Here is a 15,708-nt window from a genome sequence, read left to right as displayed (position 1 = left end):
CACTCAGTAGGGAGAGGTGAGTGGAGAGGTAGAGGCAGACTCTTGCTTTTCCCAATAGGAACAGGCAAAAACAAACTGCTGCAGTCTCTATTACTGTTACCGTTGTTCCTCATTATTAACTTTTCCCATCCTGACCACATTCTAATGTTAATTGGCTAACATTATACAGTTTTCATCTGTATAATAGTACCGCTTGGAGAAATTTTTGCCAGAATAGTGTACTGCCATGCTCACCTATTCACTGGTCCCCCTTTTTAATTTCTTCTCTCTCTCCTCCTTGAGCTAGTCATAGTTTATTCTTCCTTCTTCTTCTGCCTGAGTTAATAATCTTTACTGGGTTTTCTGAGTCAATAGGCCAGCCCAATAAAAGACAGGAAACCGGGGGAGGGGGGGGAGGCTTTGACATTTCAGGCTTGCCTTCATTTAATGTTACCCTTATAGGTTTCCACTTCCCCTCTTGGGACTCTTATGTGAAGTTTTTTGGTAGATTAATATTAAAAATCAGAAATCCATTAATCTTTTGACAGCTTTTTATGTCAAGATGAAATACATTTTTATATATTTAATAATAATTGAACAAAAATTAATTCAACTAGCATCTGCAGGATTTAACATTAAAACAACCTAAAAGGGTGGACCTTGAAAGCTCTGGTTGATTTGTTATCATTGGTTATGTTGTAATCTACCTTCTCTCTAAGGCTGCTTTCCTCGGCATGGTGCCTTCCAGATATGCTGGTCTACAGTTCCCTTTATCACCAGCCAGAATGGGCACCAGATTGAGAAAGGATGAAAGGATCAGTGGAGTTCAACTCCGTGAATCAGTTTCACAATAATATTATGGGACAACGGTAGCTTTTTAATCTCTTGTCTTATGCTTCAACTTAATTTTTAATTTTATTTCACGTCTAAATCATTAAGAGCTTTCCAGATACTTTATCGAGATTCAAAAATAAGATGCCGACTAACAAAGTTGTCATAATCTTGGTGCCCAGGGCCAGCTGTGTTAAATATGCAGTAGAGTGATGCAGCTGCTTCAGGTGGAATCAAAATTGAAGGTGGGGAAAATGAGACAGAGGCCAATTAATAATTCCAACTATGGTAGATGTACTGCAAACTAGTTGCTGGATGATGAGTAGCCATTATGTATCGATTTAGTGGGTCTCTTCTAGTTGGTACTAATATTATTTTCAAGCCTACTCTACTACCTACATGGCAAAACTTTTAAAAATAATTTAAAAAAGCAGGGCTTGTTGTGTTTCTTCCAAGACAAATTCCAAAAACTGCATCAGGATAACATTTTTATGAGGCCAACAAAAGGGATACAAAATATGTGCAAAATTTTGAGATTGGGCTAGATGCCCTTTTGATTAGTATAATAATACCAATTTGTGCTTGTGTTATTGCTGTGTGTCTTCAAGCCACTGTTTTCTGCTTTGGTCAGGCCCAACCTGGAATACTGGGTCCAGTTCTGGGCACCTCAATTCAAAAAGGATGTTCAGAAATTGGAGGGTCTGGAAACCATAACCTATGAGGAACGACTTAGGGAGCTGGGGATGTTTATCCTGGAGAAGAGAAGGTTAAGGGGTGATATGATAGCCCTGTTTAAATATTTGAAGGGCTATCATATTGAGGAGGGAGCAAGCTTGTTTTCTGCTGTTCTAGAGAACAGGACCCGGAACAATAGATGCAAGCTACAGGAAAAGACATTCCACCTCAACATTAGGAGGAACTTCCTGACAGTAAGGGCTGTTCAACAGTGGAACAAACTCCCTCAGAGTGTAGTGGAGTCTCCTTCTTTAGAGGTCTTTAAACAGAGGCTGGATGGCCATCTGTCAAGGATGCTTTGATTGTGATTTCTTGCATGGCAGGGAGTTGGACTGGATGGTCCTTGTGTCCTCTTTCAGCTCTATGATTCTATGACATTTCTGACTTAGGGCGACCCTAAGGTGAAACTATCATGGGATTTTCTTGGCAAGATTTGTTTAGAGGGGGGATTCCCTTTGCCTTCCTCTGAGGCTGAGAGGATGTGATTGAGGTGATCCAGTGGGTTTCCATGGCTGAGTGGGAATTCTAACCCTGGTCTCAAGAGTCATAATCCAATGCTACATCATGCTGACCCTTGCGTTAAAAGAATGCAATTCTTGTGTGCCAGATTTTTCATACTTTTGAGAGAAGTGATATTCCCAGATGTCAGCAGTGGAGTTATTGCAGGAATTTCATATGTTTTGCTTGAATTTGTTCACATATGGAGTTGCACAACACTACCTTGGAAAGCTATTACATACATCTTTTGTTTTGATTACATTTTAATTGCATAATAAATAAAATTAGCAGTGCTATATTTTCCCATCTGTGATAATCTAAGATCCATATTGTATTCACTTGTTTTGTGGAGGTGAAAAGGAAAAAAAAGAGTACAATATCATTATTCATGAATTTCTCTCTGAGCTGTGGTAGTTCTTTCTAATCATACTTTGGAAGATGTTTACTGGATGACTCTTAACTTGCAAAATCCAAAACAAGGAACAGTTGCCTTGATCTATGGATGAACATACAATTAGGGTTGAGCTGAAACAGGCAGGTACATTTCATGAAAATATTGGCCTCTATAAACTGTAACCATCTCCTTTCTGGTGATAGTTTGGAGACTAGAGTATGTATCCCCACTGCATAAATAATCCAGTTTGACACCACTTCAACTGACATGGCCCCATGCTATGGTATTGTGGGAATTATAGTTCATTGTGGCATCAAGCTCTGGTGTCACGACAAAATACAATTCCTAGCATGGAGTCATGACAGTTAAAGTGGTGCCAAACTAGATGATCTTTGCAGTGTGAAGACAGCCAGGGGAATCAAAGTGAAAGCAAGAAGCGCTGCCCTTACTCTTACTTGGCTTCATCGTACTACATAGCTATCATTATTGGCCATGTGGCACTGTAATTACTTTATGGTGGCTAGGCGACTGCTGATTGGCAAGATCCTGTAATCCACAAGAATACCAGTGTTTCTGCAAAAATAGCATCAGGTTATTGCCAAGACAGGTAGAAAACAAGAGGAAAAAATGAAATGATTCCCCTAATGCCCGATTTGCCAAAAACCTTCATTGATGGAAATGTGCCCTAAATGGAATGCATTCATCAAGATTTATTATTTCTTATTAAACCCAAGGTCTGGTCTAAATCTTGTGACTTACAGTAATATGCCACCATCACCCATATGCCTCCTTCATATGCCTCCTGGTATGCTTTGGGGTCCATAATGCCTTTCAAATGTAAATATCATAGTATGTCTTTAATATGACTTTATGACACATACACAGTGAAGAGCAAAGAACAGAACTGCTTCTTGACCTTTTTTGAATCCATCGTCCAGCTCACTTAGATACGGCTCATAAACCAAAGAGAACAATTCCCCCTTGAATTTGGTAGAAAGGTTCCAGAAGCATGTTTTTCCTTTTAGAAATTCCTAGCCAGAGATCCAGCAGAGTCTTCTTTACAGGAGGTCCATTGGAGCTTAATTGAGGTGGACATATTTTTAATGACATGCTGCCTGTGTGGATATATTCACATGCTTGCATCTCAGAAATCAGGTAGGTCATTGCCTTGCTTGGGTTCCTCTTCCAAGGAGGCCCTTGGCAGTTCAGTAGTCAAATTAATATATTGAACTCTTTAAATCCTTAGCTTTATCTACTGACCATGCAATGCTAGTTCAAATACATTAAACCAGCAGCAGAGTTTCTTTGTAGGGAGAAAAGGACATAATGCAGAAAGGCATATACTCTCCCATGTAAAATATAGGCATATTAATGCCATCTATTATTTTAAGAGAATTCAAACAACTTTGATTTTTGTGTGGTTAAAAAGGGTGAGAAATATAAATTTTGCAGATTGTTGCCTGACCATCACAATGAAGGACTGGCCCTCTCTGTTGTGTGCTGCATTGATTTAGGCTTTAATTAGTGCAATTCTGCAACAAAATGTGCCACATGTGCCATATTCTTCGTGGAGCCAGGATGGTGTTGTGGACTGAATGTTGGATTAGGACTCCAGGAAACAGGACTTGAATCCCTGCTTGGCCATGGAAAACCACTAAGTGACCTTAGGCACATCATAGTCTCTAAGCCGCAGAGGACGACAATGGCAAGCTCCTAACAAACCTTGCTAAGAAAATCCCATTATAGGTTTATCAGCTTATTGCACACATTATTTTCCCAGTTATGGGAATGGGAAGGGGATTCGCATGACTGGGGAAAAATGGATTTTTCCTCATAACGGGGAAAATAATATGTGCGATAAGCTTCTTTGTTGTTGTTGCATCCAAATACCCCCAATATACTGTAATGAGTAAAGATGCACACTCAAGAACTTATTTAATTTTCCCCCCTTTTTACGAAATGTGTTCTGATGCTAATAGGTGCTTTGAATCAAGGTAATTAATGTGAAAAATCACAGCCCCCTCCAGCGATCTGTAGATGAAAATAAGGATGCTCTTACGTACTTGTAAAACTCTGTTTTCACACCAAGAATCGCTGCCAGAGTGCTGTTCCCCAGCCTCACAATTACACATTGCTGAAGGCACATTGCTGGCTGTTTCTTGTGCTCATTTACTTTGCAGTAGCTCAGCCTCAGAGGAAAGCAATGGCAAAACTCTCCTCTGAACAAATTTGGCCAAGAAAATCCTGTGATAGGTTTGCCTTAGGGTCTCCATAAGTCGGGAACGACTTGAAGGCACACAACAATAACAACAAGCCTATCCTGAGCTGATTTAAAAGCCAAGAGAGCTTTGTTCTTTCAGTTAAAAGGTTCAGCAGAAAAACATGACTGTCCTACAAAATAGTACTGACAGCTCAGAATGAACTTTACCTGCTGTTGTGTATCAAATGACAAGCTGTGAATTTATTTCACGGTGCCTCACTCCGTCTTGCATAGGCATTCAGTCAGCATGATCCTGTGAGGACTAGAAGTGAGCTTGCTCAGTCCCCAGTGTTCCTGGCTTGAGAGGCAAAGACTGAAAGGGGGGTCTGTTTCCAGTCATGTAACTGGGAACCTTGCCTTAACAGGGCTCTCATTGCATGGAAAGTGCTACTACTGGAGAGTGCAAGTGGAAGCAATCCGAAGCAAGAGACGACTCAGGCTTTCCTTTCCTTTCATTTTTGATCAGACTTTATCAACACTAAACAAACAAACATTATTATTATTATTTACTTATATCCCACTTTTCTCCAATATAGGGACTCAATTATTGATCATTATTCAGTAATTGAAGAATAGCTCTGAGTTACCTTTGTGTGAACTAGAAAAAACACATGTTAAGTTGCCTCAAAGATGGAAAGATGTGCTTTTCAATGGCAACTGCCAGCATGTGCCAGCCATAATAATAATAATAATAATAATAATAGCAACAACAACAACAACTTTATATACTGCTTTTCCAGCAAGATCAAAGCAGTTTACGGATTCAGTCAAAATATATATATGTATCACATCATACCACAATATAATTGCAATTACAGATACAAATTCCAATAAAAGATTTTAAAAACAGCATATAAAGCAGTCATGGTGTGTTGCCAATCCAGATAGGGGATTCTGGGACTTGTAGTCCAAAAGTAACATTACAGTGCTGTGAACTTTCTCCTATTCATGAAAGAAGATTGAAACTCATTGAGTGACAATTTCTATCATGTATCATTAAGTAAGTATTATACCTGCTTGGCTGCTTATTTACTTGCTGCATTTCTCAGTCGCACACTTTCTAATGTCTCCAGGAAAAAAGGCAGAGTAGAGTTTGTTGGGCTAACTTTGTGCAGAACATAGGAAGCTGCCTTATGCTAAGTTAGACCATTCATCTAGCCTGGTGTTTTCTACCTTGTCTGGCAGTAGCTCTAGAGTAGCACTTCTGCATCATTTAGAAAGAAGAAATGCACCATCCACCTATACCACAAAGACAGCAAAAATAGAATATTGATTTGAACATGATAAATGTACATTTAAAATCCTTATTATAATTTAAACTTACATGCAGTACATTTCTCCAGGCTGGGGAGAGACTGTAAACCCTGTGTGTCTGCTGTCCAGATCTTGATTGATAACCTCAAAGACCTAGTTTTTCCTTCATAGGCTTCTTTATCTTTAGATTGGGCACAGATAGGATAGTCCTTCAATTAGAGGACACTTTAAACGTATAAAAAATAGAATCACAGAGTTGGAAGAGACCTCAGGGGCCATCAATACAACTCCTTGCCATGCAGGAATATGCAATCAAATAACCACTGACAGCCTTCAATGAAGGAAAGCTAAGGCTTCTGTGGACACAGTCCCACCATAATTGATTGTCCAGGAGATTTTCATGTCATCTGCTAGGCACTGGTTCTCAACCTTTGGTCCTACAGGTTTTTTTGGACTTTGTCTTCCAGAATCCCTACCTATTAGCTGTGTTGTTTTGGGCTTCTGGGAGTTGAAGTCCAAAACATCTGGAGGAATAAAGGTTGAGAACCACTGCGCTAGTGGATCCTGTAAAAAACAAAAAACAAACTGGAAATGTCAAGGAGTGAACTTGGGATACTCCGCATGTAAGACATGGTACCTGACCATTGAAAATAGTCACTCCATTTTGTACCCATAAAATAAATGTAAAACAACAACAACAAAGACCACCACTTTTGTACAACTTTTCAAACAGTGCTTAGAATAAGAAAAAAAATGGTCTTAATTTTATTTATTTTTTAGTAAATTCATGTCCTATCTGTATTTCATGTTTGTGATTTCCTGAAGCAAGGCCAGTGTCTCAACTTCGATTATATAAAAAGTTATTGTTGTTTTGAATAGGAGATACTTTGGCAACACAGCTGTCAGTAAAACACCTCTTCCTTTATGGTGAAGCTCTGTTATTCAAGCATGTTAGATTCTTTCCTGACCATTCAGATAATAAGTCACCTAACGTTGTTTTAGTGCTTTCTGCATTCTAAGGGCTGACCCAAGTTGAAGTGAAAAACTTTCTGGGTTAAACTACCTTTGTGATTAAAGGACCCCAGAGTAATTTGTATGCTTGTGCAGATGTGGCCACTACTGTTCTGGTAATCAGCTTCATCTAATAGTACGTGCGGTACAGCCCCCCCCCCCCAGCTGCAAATCTGTCTGCTAAATGTAGAATTTTTGTGGAGTGGGGCTTTTTTTAGTTTAAAAATGGCTGTTCTACATCTCTTATCTCCTGCAATAGTAGATTGCAATTTACATTATGCAAATATGCATTATGCAATCAAGCCACTTTAACCGAAATCTGGCAAGGAGAGCCTACTTGATGAGATGCTTTAAAAAAAAAAGAATCCAAACAAAACACTGAAGCCCTGATTTCCCCCCCTTTCTCCCATCTCCTGAAAGCTTGGTGGGGGGACCTTTCCATTAAACTCAGAAAAGAGTCTACTCAACTCAACCCTGAAGAGGTAAAAGGGAGCCAGCGCAGAGGATGAATGGAGTCACTGAGCTACTGAAGCTACTTTTTCAATTAATGGCTTTGTTTAATCATACCCCCTGTCCAGAGGAGGATTGTCTTACGGATAATTTCGTTTGCCTAACGAGATTTTGCTAATTAAATCTCCTTTTGGTTGGTGTGACTCTCCCTGCAGGGACAGGGAGAAAACGTTTGTGAATCCTTTTCCACTGCTGGCAAAATAAACCTTTCCACTCTCATGACAGAAGAAGCAGAGGAAAGGGGGTGAGGGCAAAAACACACCCAGAAATTCCTGTCTCCAAACACTGGTTTGGAAATTAATTAGCTTTAGAGAAACCCCTGAAAAGATGCTTTGTTATATGTGGGTGAGGGTGGCTGTCTAATAACATTTAAAGCCAGACAGCTTTGGAGAACCTTCCTGCTGTTCCAGCATGTTTGCTGCTAAATCAGGTAGCAGCAGCTGTTTTCTCCGCAAATGTTGCTGTGTTTTTTCCTTCTGTGCAAGAAAGTGTGCCTGCAAATACAGGCCTTGATATAACCACTCGCACAAAACACAGCTGCAAGCCAGGACTGGCATCAGTTGCCAAGTGATTTAGCAAGCAGAAGTTCAGCATAAACCCTGAAATTAAACTGGGAGCTCCTTTACTGCTCAGGATGCTTTGTGTGATGTTAGAGCAGCAATGGTCTGAATAGAGATGTACCTCTATTCTATTCTAGAAGTGAAGGAGAGGTGTTCCTTTTGTAACAGAAAATTTGGCACCAGAGGCAGAAGTAACATGGAAAGAATAAGCAAGGGTTCCTACTCCACAAAAAAAGAAGAGCAGATTTTTAAAATTCAAAATTAACAATATGCACAATGCACATATGAAATGAAACAACAAGGTCAGTCCAGCCAAAGGAAAACAAATTGAGCCTTCTAGAAGCCATTTGAAAACCTCTTCCAGAATATATCTATAGATGTTTTTTCTTTCTTTCTTTCTTTCTTTTACCAGCCTCCACTTTTGTTATGTCCACCTCAACATTAGGAGGAACTTCCTGACAGTAAGGGCTGTTCGATAGTGGAACACACTCTTGCCTCGGAGTGTAGTGGCATCTCCTTCCTTAGAGGTCTTTAAGCAGAGACTGGATGGCCATCTGTCAGGGATGCTTTGATTGTGATTTCTTGCATTGCAGGGGGTTGGACTGGATGGCCCTTGTGGTCTCTTCCAACTCTATGATTCTATGATTTCCATTTTGTTGGTCACACTCACAGATCTATGCTTCTTTTACATGCTGCAGATAGCTGGTGATTTGATTTGCTCACACTCTTGTAAAAGACTTAGTGCTGCTCCCAAAGACTCCCAGCCTTCCCGTTCTCCTTCCCCTTCACCTCATTGTTGCTGGCCACTCACCTGATTTTTCCGGCTGTGCAATTAGTGAAGAGAATGACAAAATGTAACAGCAGCATCTTTAATTTTCCTTGTCCTTTTCTTTTTGGCAGTGGTGCAGATCTGGTAACAGAAAAGTCAGAGGCAGCTGGTAGCTCCTATGACAATGAGACAATGAATCCACATTGGGCCTTTGGTCTGAACTTTAAAGATATGGGCTAAATTGATTTTGGATAGTTCATTTAAAATGTCTTGGATAGTTCATTTAAAGTACAGTATGGACGAAAACCTGGACCAGGTTCACTCCCCCACTGAGATGGTAGCCACCAGCTGCCACAAGAGCAAGTGAAAGGAGAGTGTTGGCCAAGGCTCGGAAAAATTACTTTTCGGGGTGACAACTCTCTGAATCCTAGGGCAGTTGTTAACTAAAAAAGTAACTTCTCCAAGGTTTTTTGTTGACAGTGGCTACCATTGTAGTGGTTGGCAAATCTGTTTTGTTCTTTTTTCTGAATTTTAAAACAACTATCCAAGGAGTTGAATCATTTCAAAACCTTAGTTAGCTTCTTCATTATTCAAAAACATGGAAGCCAAGGCTTGTGCTTAGTATTCATAAGGATTATATGTGTTTGGGAGAAATGATTTCAGAAGCTTACATAGCCTGCAGTCCTAACATACAAGAGCTGTTTGCAGAGTCATGATGGAAGATGGATCTCTCCCAAAGTGTGATTTAGAGGTGTGTGTGTGTGTGTGTGTGTGTGTAAATCACCACATTGGAAAGGAAAGAGAAATGGTGTGAACCTGAGTATGTGAGTCCAAAATACATGCAATGTGTTTACTCTGTGATGTCTCAATGATGTTGGCCACATCAGTGGTTAACAATATTTATGCTCACCCACAAGCTCCTGCTGCTGTCAGTGATGAATCCCTGATATGGGCTGCAGTAATTTGTGGCAATGTAAATCATCGCTAACAGGTTAATGAACTGTAGCTTGACTCTATATAAAGTTCTGCCACTCTCACCTGCTATCCTCCGCTTGCCATCCTCCTTTTAAATCAGCCCACTGATACTTCACTTGAGGGATGAGTAGCAGAAGAGTTGGCTAAGCATAAAAGGGATCTTTCATTAGTACTGAAATGAACCATATATTCAGCACTGCATCAGCTTTCCACAGAAGAGAAGAAATAACACCTTGGAGTAGTTACTCTGATGCAGAGCTTTGGAAAGTTATTTTTAAGACAAAATGGATAGGGTAATAGGTTAAAGGCATCCATAGCTGAGCAGGTATAGGAACTCATTTTAAGCATTTGTCATCAGAGTGACTTTCCAAGCACTCCTCTGGTGCAAATTCATGTTGGCCACCAAAAAGAATGATGATTTGTGGCCTCTTCAGTGCTACTTATTGCCCTATTGTGCACCCCACATGTTTCTATAGGCTTGATGAAAACTTCAGAAACTACCTTTGAAAAGCACATTAGTTACCATTGTAGTTCTTACAGTCCAAAGCCAGTTGCTATTATAGTTATGATTTTAACATAACATTTACCTTCATATTTCTGAAAAGTACTTAAATAATTATTTTCAGTTACTTGACATTTTTGCGCAAAGAATGTGTTGCCTTGACACTCAGATCAGGAGACAGTGAAGCAGCAGAAGCCACAGTAAAAGCCAGCGTTTGTACCATGTGATATTCCTTATCCCTAATTTAGTGAGGCTAGTGTACCATTATAACTGTAGAAGCAACTACATTGCAGTGCAAGAGAATGTAACATATCCAGTTAAATATCAGTTATAAAATAACTGATAATGAGGAATCCTGGTGGTGCAATGAAGAGACCTGGTGGCGCAGTGATTAAATGCTGGTACTGCAGCCACTCACTCACAAATCACAATGTTGTGACTTCAATCCCAGCCAGAGGCTCAGAGTCGACTCAGCCTTGCATCCTTCTGAGTTTGTTAAAATGAGTACCTAGCTTGTTGGGGGCAATTATAAACCACTTCGAGACTGCTTAGTGTGGTATAAAGCGGTATATAAATAAAGCTGCTATTGAATTATACTTCCATCATTGGCAAAAATAACTGTAAATATATATTTGTATACAAAGGGGTCTTGTAGCACCTTTGAGATTAATTAAGGGGAAAAGTTGTAACATAAGCTTTTGTAGCCTTGGGGGCAAAACAGACCACCCCTTTGGAATGGTGTCCCACTGCCCCCTTCCTTGCTGGATTGGGGCTGTGGCAACTGCACGCTGTGGCCCCAATCACTGCGGCCTGATCTGGTGCTTTGCTAGCGCTAAAAAGAATGGCAAACTGCTGCTTTTTGCTGCTGGCAAAAAGGTGTTGTTGTAGTGGTGGCGGCGACAGCTGCTTTTCAGCACTCTTTGGCACAACGTATCTAAATGTTGTGCCAACAGAGTGCTGTAACACCCCCACCATGCAGTTGGGCACATGGCATCAAAATGCCATGCCCCCACGCTGCTCCCACGCCAGGGCTTCAAGCCAGTCTGTTTAGCCACTAAGTCTACTTCCTCAGATGCACGGGGCATTTGTATACTTGCTTATTTGTAATGAGAGCCAGTGATATAGTGATTTGAACATTGGACTATGACTCCAGAGACCAGGGTTGCAATCCCTGCTCCTCTGTGCTAGCTCCATATGTGACTCTCACATCTGAAAAGGTTGTGCCTTTCTGCTTGTTCGAAACATAAATATCTGTTTGTATAGTAGGGAAATTAAGTCTGGAAATTTTAGTGAAAAAATTGACCTACAGAAACCTAATCCAGTTTACCCATGGGTCAATGTAAGTACAGTGCGCCCTTTTTTATGTGGGGGGTCTGTTCCAGACCCCCCCCCATGTAAAAAAATATGTATGCTTGAGCCCCATTGAAAATAATGGGGCTTGTGCATGGCGTGCGCCCCATTAGTCTTAATGGGACTCACTGCCCCTTGCACCCTGCGGGCTCCCTCGCGGCTTTCAGCGTATGCTGAAAGCCACGTATGGTGTGTTCGCGTATGACTCAGGCGCACTGTACTGGAAGTACTATAGTTTAATTCTTATTTAAAAAGGAACTATCCCCTGATGAAAAGCAAAAATGTAATCTATCCTGGAAGCACTGATCCCCCTCTGCGCTCTCACCCATCCAGCCTTCAAGATTATCGCAAACAGTAATGCCAGCTGGAATTTTCTAAGTTCTTTGGCATTGTTTTCCTGTGGTTCATCCTTTAGATCCTTTGTTATATGCCCCTATGTTTTGCCCTTAATTTATCCGTAGGTCATAGCAAAATCCAAAATTATGGCCCCCAAACCTTATACATGAGGTCAACCTATAGTCAAATATATACAGGATGTACTGTGAAGATTTTCTAAAAATCAAAATTAAAATTAATTGGTTGTGCCAACCTTGGCCACTGCTATTCCATAATGAGATATTGTTCTTTTTTCTTAATTATACAGCAAGCACTTCCACCTGACAAATTATGATGGGAATATATGTTTGTGTGCACGAGAGACATACACAACACACATGGAATGTGTTCCTTTTTGGTTGATTTTTTCTCCTTTCCCTCCCATCTAACATGCATTTTCCCCCATCATTTTATTTTTAATTGCAGATTGGTTGCAAAGGTAGAGACAATGAACTGCTAAGGGAATTCCCCAAAGACACCCCAATTATCCAGGCCTCCCATCCTTGTTTCCTGTGGGGTCAGGGTCACAAATGCCATTGCTGGAGGCCAGCACAGGAAGCAAGCGCCTCTTGCCTCGGATTGGCTGCCTTGTTTGTTTTTTCTGTTTCACAAGCCCTGAACTGGAGCCAGAGCTTGGCCCCAGCCTCTCTCACCCCCACAACCCTGGGCTGCATTCTGGGCTCCCAGCCAGATGTTTCTCACTAACGTAGATTCAATAAGGCTGGGGACTCTCCAAGTGTTGGGTTTCTGGCCACCTGTTGGGACAGCTTAAGCTGTATTTTTGAAAGTATTTGGTGGAGCCTGGAAATGGGCAGAGTTGCTTTTATTAGGCAAGCAAAGAATTTAGCTAGGTTTTGTGTGGCTGCTCTTCTTCTTTTAAATGAAGCATGCCATGGGAGGGAGAAGGAGACCCCTGCAACCCTAAGAACAAAGCCAGACATTCATGCTGCAAATGAGTGTGAGCATTTCTCGTCTCCATCCTCCAAAGGGAGGGGAAGACTATTTGGCACAATGTGTGTGCAAATGGTGTGTATGTATGTGTGCCTTCAAGTTGCCTGTCAACTTATGGTGACCCCATGAATTTCATAGGGTTTTCTTAGGCAACAAAAACTCAGAGGTGGTTTTGCCAGTTCCTCTGGAATATGGCCTACAGTACCACGTACAGAGTGCCCACGTCATATGCACTATACACAGCTTCCAGCTTAAGCAGAAGCCATGCTGCAATTAAAGCAATGGCACATGCGCTGCCTCGAGCCATGATCACGCACCCCATTGTTTCCAATGGGGTGCGAGCATACATGGATTTTCCCTTATGTGGGGGGATCCAGAATAGATCCCCCACGTAAGGGGAGGGCCCACTATATTCATTGGTAGTCTCCTATCCATGTAATAAACAGGGCTGGCCTGCTTAGTTTCCAAGATCACATGAGATCTGGTGCCTTTAGGGTAAGGTAGGAGGCTATTAATTTCATACATTTTTGCCCTAATGAAGGTATGTGCATCAACACTAGCAATATCTTGTTTTATGCAGCAGATGAACAAACTTTGGAGGAAGACAACAAATGTGAAAAACTATCAATTTCATTTTCATTGCATTTTCCACAATCCCACAAAGGTTGTCATCTTGTCCAAATTTCATGTCAGTTTTGTCTTGTTTTGGACAGACAGATAGTCAGATCAGGTTCAAAGACATCCCCCTCCCCTTCCCTTATGGAAGTTATTCATATTTTGGGACATTTCCTACCATACTCTTCTTAATGAGTAAATTTTAAGATGTTTTCCTCACTGACTTAATATGTGTATGTGTCTGCATTTTTCAAATGTACATACTTTTAGTCATTGATATTTAGTTGTTTATCGCTAAAACAAAAGAAAGAATATGATGCTCATGGTTTCCTGTCAGTGATAAGAAACCAGAAGATATATGAATATTTTCATTAATAGAGTAACAGACCACAAATCAGATAAATTTGTATATAAAGTCAACTAATATGAATTTTTGTATCACTGTTAATGAAGGTCAGATCTTTTTTGTGTGTGAGTGAGAGAGAGAGAGAGAGACAGGGATATAAGAGATCTGTCTAAATCTATATAAATTTGCATATGAGAGAAAAACAGATGTCCTAGAGCAGTGATGGTGAACCTATGGCACACGTGCCAGAGGTGGCACTCAGAGCCCTCTCTGTGGGCACATGTACCGTCGCCTCAGCACAGAGTTTGCCAGAGTTTGTTACTACAAAGCCAGAAGGACACAGCACTTTGCGGTAAATAAGTGGGTTTTGGGTTGCAGTTTGGGCACTCGGCCACTAAAAAGTGGGTTTTGGGTTGCAGTTTGGGCACTCGGCCACTAAAAGGCTCACCATCACTGACCTAGAGAAAGGAGTAGTCACCTCAACAAAGGTATTCCCCATTCACTTTTTTGCAGGAAATGTTACTTCTTCTAAGATACTACTTACTGTCTGAAATTTAACTACTTGTTTTTAATTTTAATATTCTTTAAAATATGGCCAGCTGATTTTATTGGGGCACCTTTTCATCAATGTGTATTCTTAATGGATGATTTGGAAAAAAACAATAAAACATTTGAATGGGTATGCGCATATGTGTTTAGGTCTGTAATATTTAATTGCCTTTTAATCAGTTAGAGAAAGGAGTTTAAAATCTTTTTAAAAGTAGCGCTAATTAATTAAGCAACACATTCTTTCAAAATCTTTTACAACACAGTCTTTCTAAAAAGTCTTTATGCCAAGGAATAAGAGAAATATTCCTTCTTTCTAGCACAGGAGGGGACAATAGTTTTCTCATGATGGATTTTACAACTGATATGTATGTTATCTGAAAATGACAACAGTATGCTTCAAAGGTATTACATTTATTTGTTGTTGTTTTTGTGTGCCTTCAAGTCGTTTCCTACCTATGACACTCTATCATTGGGTTTTCTTGGCACGTTTCTTCAGAGGAGGCTTGCCATTGCCATCCTCTGAGGCTCTGAGAGTGTGACTTGCCTAAGGTCACTCAATGGGTTTACATGGCCGAGTCAGGATACAAACTGTGCCATTTATTTGATCAGTTGACAGAATCCTGTGTGTTTTTATTAGGGGTGGATGTGAAATTTGTCTTATTCTTGTAGAACAAGAACAAGCTTCGTGGAGTAGCTGAACTAATTTATATTTCCTAAATTAATGCACAAATCTGAATGCAGTTATCCCTCAGTTTTCACACTTCTCCAAAAAAGATTTTGAAGCAGTTCTTTGGTTATTGTGTTTGTTTTACAAAATATCTACATTAGGGAAAATTGCATACAAAATCCATTAAGGTCTTTATGTACACCAAACTGCAAAGTGCAGCATATTTTTGTGGAGGCCTAACAGAAAAAAATAGAAGAAAACAATGCAATTCATTGAAAATAAAATGAACAGATACAGTCCACCAGCCCCATATGTACAAGGCAAGGACAAAATGGCGTGTACATCCATGGGAGCACATTGCCATTGAAATAAATGGGATTTGAAGTCCCACAATTTTTCCCATACACAGAGGGGGGTCCGGAAGAGATCCCCTGTACATACAAAGGGCCCACTGTATTTCTAATGTAAGGTTCACTGTGTCCACAGTGGCTTGCTTCCTAGTAAGTGGGTTCAAGATTGCAGTCATAATGCATAAAATTAATAGCATTTTTCCAAAAATAGGTGATAGCCCTTGATT

The 15,708-nt window shown here is 40.4% G+C and overlaps 1 protein-coding gene across 9 annotated transcripts in view; it reads left to right on the top strand.

Annotated features, from left to right (window-relative positions):
- Positions 1-15,708, top strand: part of PKNOX2 (PBX/knotted 1 homeobox 2) — a 262,424-nt gene that overhangs the window by 64,142 nt on the left and 182,574 nt on the right. The window lies entirely within an intron of this gene.

Source organism: Sceloporus undulatus, chromosome 6 (genome assembly GCF_019175285.1).
Source record: "Sceloporus undulatus isolate JIND9_A2432 ecotype Alabama chromosome 6, SceUnd_v1.1, whole genome shotgun sequence".
Classification (NCBI taxonomy): domain Eukaryota; kingdom Metazoa; phylum Chordata; class Lepidosauria; order Squamata; family Phrynosomatidae; genus Sceloporus; species Sceloporus undulatus.
The sequence above is the reverse complement of the archived record's forward strand: the minus strand, read 5'-3'. Positions and strand labels throughout refer to the sequence as shown.